Source organism: Pyxicephalus adspersus, chromosome 5, assembly GCF_032062135.1.
Source record: "Pyxicephalus adspersus chromosome 5, UCB_Pads_2.0, whole genome shotgun sequence".
In the NCBI taxonomy this organism is placed as follows: Eukaryota; Metazoa; Chordata; class Amphibia; order Anura; family Pyxicephalidae; genus Pyxicephalus; species Pyxicephalus adspersus.
This window is the reverse complement of record NC_092862.1, coordinates 28221551-28228076: the sequence shown is the minus strand read 5'-3', so window position 1 is coordinate 28228076 and position 6526 is coordinate 28221551.

The following is a 6526-nucleotide window of genomic DNA, read 5'->3' as shown; positions in this document are numbered from 1 at the left end:
AGCGTTAACATAACCACCAGCAGCCCCACCAGCTTGCCGTTCCACCTCTTTCACGCATTACCGGAGTCACCACACCTAAGGTGGTACCCCGCAACACCATTGATTATCACCCAGTCTAGGACTGCCCCCAAGGACCTTCCAACTGCCATCAGATCCCTCAACAAAAATTCCGCCCCTCTAACCCCACCCCTCACCCTACTCATCCTATATATAGAGGCTATTAGCTATCCCATACCACTCCTTCAGGTCCCATGTCTTCCCCAGATCACATTTCCAAAAGCTCATATAAGTAAGTTTGGAAGAGCAGGATGAGACACCAGAGTATAGAACAGGTTTATAGGCTTGGGAAACCTCCAATGATTTTCATGTTCTTTCAAAAGGCTTCATATTATATTGTGTGTATCTAAGAACTCCAGAGACATATCTTAAGAAGTGAATTAAGTGATCAAAGAGAACAAGAGATCTGCCAAAAACTAGAAACCCTTTGGTAAACCACCTTTAAAACTGGGTATATCTAGTCCTGGGTTAAATGCTAGATATTTCCCAGGACAGGGTTAAAGGGTTATGGACCAAACAAATTCACAAACTGGCAGCACTTATCTTAGAGATGGGTATAAAATCCCGTAGTGCAGGTGGACTAGTATCCACATAACTGTCTTAATTGGAAGAGATGGGTAAACCAGGGCTTCCAGGTCCTTCCAATAAGGTCTGTTGTGAAATAAGGTACAACTGGAAAGTTGAGCTACCTGAGCTGCCCGGATATACTAATGGAATACAAGATCCCCAGTCCACCACATATTTTCGAAGCAAATAGTGTTGTACATAATATATTGCTCTTTCTACGACCCTGGATTGAAGAGTGACTAAACATTTTACATTTACATGCAGAACAATGCACTGCATTGCATTACATTGCTTGTTTAGGGTGTTAAGTACTTCTGCTATGGAATAAAATGCCCATTAACACAACAAAATGGATTAAAATAATGCACATCAAAGTGTGCTTAATGTTTGTTAAATGTTAATGGTTGTTAAATGCAACTCTTGTGCTGGTAATCCAGCCCTATTGCATACTGGCAATACAACCACTTTTATATTGAATGTGCTTTGTACAATTTTCTCACCTTACCTGGGAACATTCATGGTTAACAAAGGACTATTATTTCTTGTAGGTATAACAGCCACCCAGCAAAACAAGCAGACATTTATATTTGTTTAGTGTTTCTTTTGCTCCCCTGGGAAACCCTTAACCCAAGCACATATTTCTTGGAATCTATGACTTTTCTACAGTTCCAAGTTCCAAACGGCTTGATGCTTAACATCCTACAATGCAGTGAGAGGTACTCCATGATGTTATGGGATACCATCGTACAGCAAATCAGAAATATTCTAAAGATCTCTAAAAGTGTATTTAGGGATATTGTGAGATTTAATTAATTTGGTCACCTTGTGCTACTAGATTTATTAAGCCATTGTTTGTTTGGTTTGGGGAAAATCTGGGTGCACTGTAGCTCTCTGAACCTAGAGCTGTGACTTGAGGTATATATATTTGTAGAAAGGTCTAAATTCAATGCTTATGTTATCTCTATCCTTTTAAATCAGTTACATTTCAAATTTTTAATTGGCTGATCATATTTTCTGATCCCATATCCTAGAAATTACCAGTGTTTAAATAAATTTCACTTTTTCAAAGGATTTCCAACACCAGCCTGCATTAGGTAGATAATTTCAACAAGCTTGTTGGAGGTTTAAACAAAAGATTCTTTATAAATAAAAGTACCAGGCAGAGGGCTATGTGCATTTTTCAACTTAACAGTTGGAAGTGATAAAATAATGATAAATTGATTCCATTAGACTTGTTAAGTCAAGATATAAATGCTTTTATGTGCTTTTACAAAAAGTTCTGAACAATGCTATTCAGGCTCAAGGTGAATTCAGTAGTCTGTCCTACACCTGCTATTATATGAGACACTCATTAACTTTAAATGGAATCATTGCAATGTGACTGAGGTATATGACAATGCTGGATAATGTGTTTGAACCTTCTCAAGCTAAATAACCGCATCTGGAGTTATGTTACGGCAATATGCCATAGCTGCCATGTATTAACTACGCTTACCAGTAGATGGTGGCATGGTTGTACTTTTTTAGTAAAGTTAATGGATTAGTCTGTTAGGATAAAGAATACCTGGGATGTCAAGTCATCACATGAAAGCTTAGAGAGCCCAGGTTATCAACAGAGCTATTATATTTACACCATTTACTTGGTCTGCAGCACCAAGCTGTTCAGTGGCTGTAATTATATTAGCCAAACTGAACCAGAATGAATGTTAAAGTAGAAACTGTTTTTCTTTTTTGTAAAATTATTTTTGTTGTTCACCATTGCACTATAGTGATGGCTGTATGAAATTTCCCAGGACAAGTTCCTTGAAGATGACCACAGTGGTTCATGTGTGTTAAAGCTAAAAGCTTTATAAGTATAGGGTACTTAGAGGATATTAGCAGTTGGACCTGATATGTCTTGAGTCACAAGATGAATTTATATCTCAAATGGGAAATTGGCTCCAGTCATTTACATGTCTCCAGAAAATGGCACTTGTCAGCACACATTTTTATGTGTCAAGCCCGTAGGTTATTAGTCTTGGTATAATTATGTGACAATTACTTTGGAGAGCAGTTGTGTGTAGCCAGATTATCCCTCTTTTGTCATGAAATGGGCACTTGAACTTTTTATGGATTAGTTTCTGCTGAATAATGGGAAGATTAAAGCAAAATGATGATTTGTAAAGAAAAAGTAGTAACAAGAGCAGAAACTTGCTGCTTCAAGCAGGAACACCTTTTAGATTGGAGAAGAATTACAAACAGAACTTTGTGCTTATTATACTGTCTGCCCCCATTCTATTTTTATCAGTATGAAGGCAGAGATAATGGAAAATCCAATACTTTACAGCCATTTCTGAAACAGGAAATGAGGGGAAATCTTCCTATTAAAATACATGCTTTGGTAATAACCAAGAGGGAATTTTATTAGTTTGGTGAAATGTTCATTTACTTTCTATTGTGTCTCTTTAGGCATCCTTTGGGCTTAATTCAGAGTGATTGGTAGAAGAAACGAGAGGGCCCATAATTTTTGGCCATCTTGACTGGTTGGGTCGGGATGATATATCTCCCATGCTGGTATGCGGGAGTTCATTAAGTCCCAGCAAGTGCAGGGGAAGCTGGGATTGATAGGAATCCTGACACCTAAAGCTAAGCTTTGAATGTGCATCTCAGTGTTTCTTACCATTCCGCAGAGCGATCAGGAAGATAAGAATGATTATTGCAGATAGGACATCACCTGTTCCTTTCTGCGGAAATGCCCTGCCTGATCATAAAAGTGGAACTTTAGTTTTGCTTTAAAAACAGAAACTATCATAATATAGAGCTTTGTACTGTACTTATGTTTATTTTTAAAGCATACGGGATCCAATGGTCACAATGCTAACCACATTGGTAACAAGTTAATACAGTCACAAATATATCTAGAAATCATACTTACTATGAATGCCCTTTCAGGCATTGTTCAGACTGACTTTCAGAGTTTTTTTAAGCTTCCGAGCAGTCAGGTAAACATGCACATGTAAAACTCCCAATATTTACACAAATCTAGCTTTTTGTGGGCACTTACAGTAGAAGAAAATTGGAATGCTTTCTGTAGACATTTGTTAAGAGCTTACCCAGTGTTTTACAATTATTTTTTTTCACTTGTAGGAGGTCAACTAGACACCCAGCTTCACTGACAAAAGTGTATCCTTTCCAGCCTTTTTCCCCTTTACAAATGGTTATTATTTTATAATACTATTCTCGTATACCCCATGAGTCTAAGATTCTGCAGGGGGAGAAATGTTGCCAAATGTGGGCTGTGATAAAAATATTGGAGATGTGATAAGAATGGGGGGGTTACTTTGGGGTAGGTTGATCTCCAAACAACCTCATATGGTCATACAAGTCAACCCATGCCTTCTTAAGTAGACTCAGACCATTGAAATGACCCATTATATGACTGGGAGACAAGACATAGATAGCTAAGCCAGTCAATCAATTGCAAAGCAGTCATTTTGTTTTAAAATTTGTACCTTTTTCAGAGCAGAATTCTAATAAATTGAACAGACCTTACATCCTATTAATATTATGTCACTCAGAATTAACAGAAAAGTTTAGAATAGTTTGTAGGTTTGACATCAAAACTTTTTAATGAGTTTTTATGCTCTCCGCTGCCTTTTAATCCACATCTCTCTAGAGAACATTAATTTAACCAGGGGAATTCCAAATGTATTCCGTTTTTTCCACGCACAGGAACCTATGATGCCCTTGGCTAACAGCATAAAACAGTTTCACAGATGGTAATAAAATCAAGTCGTTTTGATGTGAGCTGTTAAGCAGCTTCTTTGTGCGATGTTCCTCCCAAATGATAAACTACCTTTTATTCTGTCACTAGGGATTAAGCTTTCTAGACTCCAGTGGTTTGATGGAAATGTATCCTACACATTATCAGAGTTGGTGGTATAAATACAAGAAATACATTGAAGGTGTATAACAGAAAGATAAGGAATATGGCTAATTGTTTTACAGGATTATTCCAGCAACCTTTAGCTGCAGCTACCCAATATTAAAACTCTAGCATATGAAAGGGCTGTATGAATAAAAAATAATTTCCAAAGATGACTGGCTTTGGTTTGGCTATTTTCAATAACATAGTTGCTGTAGAGTTGGTGTTCTGGGCATAACCCACACAAGTTTTGTAAATTTCACATAAGATAAAACAGATATTTTAGGCAAGCTAGCTTGATACTCTTCTTACATCTACTTGTCCATAAATGACCCTCACTGATTTTGTAGTACCAGAAGCAGGATATAGGGATCCTAGAGATCTGTAATTGAAGGATTTGCATCTGTGCCATGTTGCCCTCCTAACTGTATGAGATGACCCTTTTTCCTCACTGTTGAGCAGTGTTCTGTGGCATTTGGCTGCTGTAAGTCTAACAGAATGCTAAGAAACCACAGGAACTTCTCCCCTATTGACTTCGGGGGAGAACAACAATAAAACAGACTGCTGCTTCCCTGTCTCCTATTCTGCAACGTGCTTGAAATTGACCTGCTCCCATTGGGAACAATAGCAGCTGTGTAATCTTTACTTGTCCACACATGTGCAGTATTATATTGCTTAATTACTTATGTCCTATGAATTCCACACTTCTGAAGTATAGGTGGGGAGCAAGGGATAACTGTGCTTTGTGGTAATATTATAGCTATCCTTTAAAGTATAACTAAGGGCAAAATTTTATCTTGTATTTGGACAAAGTTGTCAAATCACCAGGATTGTCAGGATTTTATTGCTGTTGGTGATCCTGTTGGGGAGATAAGGCTTTCCCGAATTGTCCCGAGTACCAATGTCACTGGGAATCAGTATACCCACCGAGATCCTAATGGCTAGTGATTGACTGGTTTTATTCCTGTAACAGAGTAGATGCACCTGGTTATTGCAGCCCTATAAACTGTACTTCTATGGAAATGTCACTACTTATCTCGATACACAGCCTATTATTTATTATTATTATTACTATTATAAATGAACAGTATTTTTATAGACAGATTTAAACAATGACACAGGAAGAGGAGAGAGCCCTACCCAAAACAGCTTAAAAAAAGTTTGGCAAAGTAGCACACAATAGAAAGGGGGGATATAGAATAGAAGGTAAATTATGCTTCACAAAACCCAAATTGATGCATATTTCTTTAGGTAAGATTAAATGATGATAAGATCGATATGATTCTGGCACTGTACCCAACTTTTGACGGCTACTTCCAGCAAAATAATTCACCATATCACAAAGCTCAAACTGGTTTCTTGAACATGACCAGAAACACAAATGACTTTCAAAGTCACTGGAATACCTATGTCAGGCATCCCGGGAGGCTCTTGGGTGCTCCTTCTGCACATGCCCAAGCATTTCAGACATGCGGAGAGGGAGCCTTTTCGTGAGGGACAAAGGCTTGCTCAGTGAGATCAGCAATTTTTTTTATCCTACATCACCCAATCTCACGGCTGGGTCAGGCGATGTTGGATGAAGGACTCAGAAGAAAAGACGAAGATGGTGCCACCTAGAGCGCCAGTTCTGGGACGAAGCGGGACCAGGTGCAAGACAGCCCAAGATGGATCGGACTGCCCTGCGGGATTGAAGGTAAGTGTATTTTTTTTGGCAGTTTTTAGTTTAGTTCCTTATTAAAAATGTGACTGGTGAAGAAGAGGTTTCAATATCTGTATATTTCAATGTGAATAGAAAGCCAACCAGGGCATTATAAAAAAAGCTTTAGTTGGACTTTCAAAAACGAATCACCTAATGTATAACAAAATTTAATTAAAACAGGCCCTTCTCATAAACCAGTTTACTGCAGCTGGAAACACTTTTCCTCTTAACAATCCAATCTAACGTTATGGCTTAATACCAGTAAATGTCATATGAATAAATCTGTATTATTTACAGCA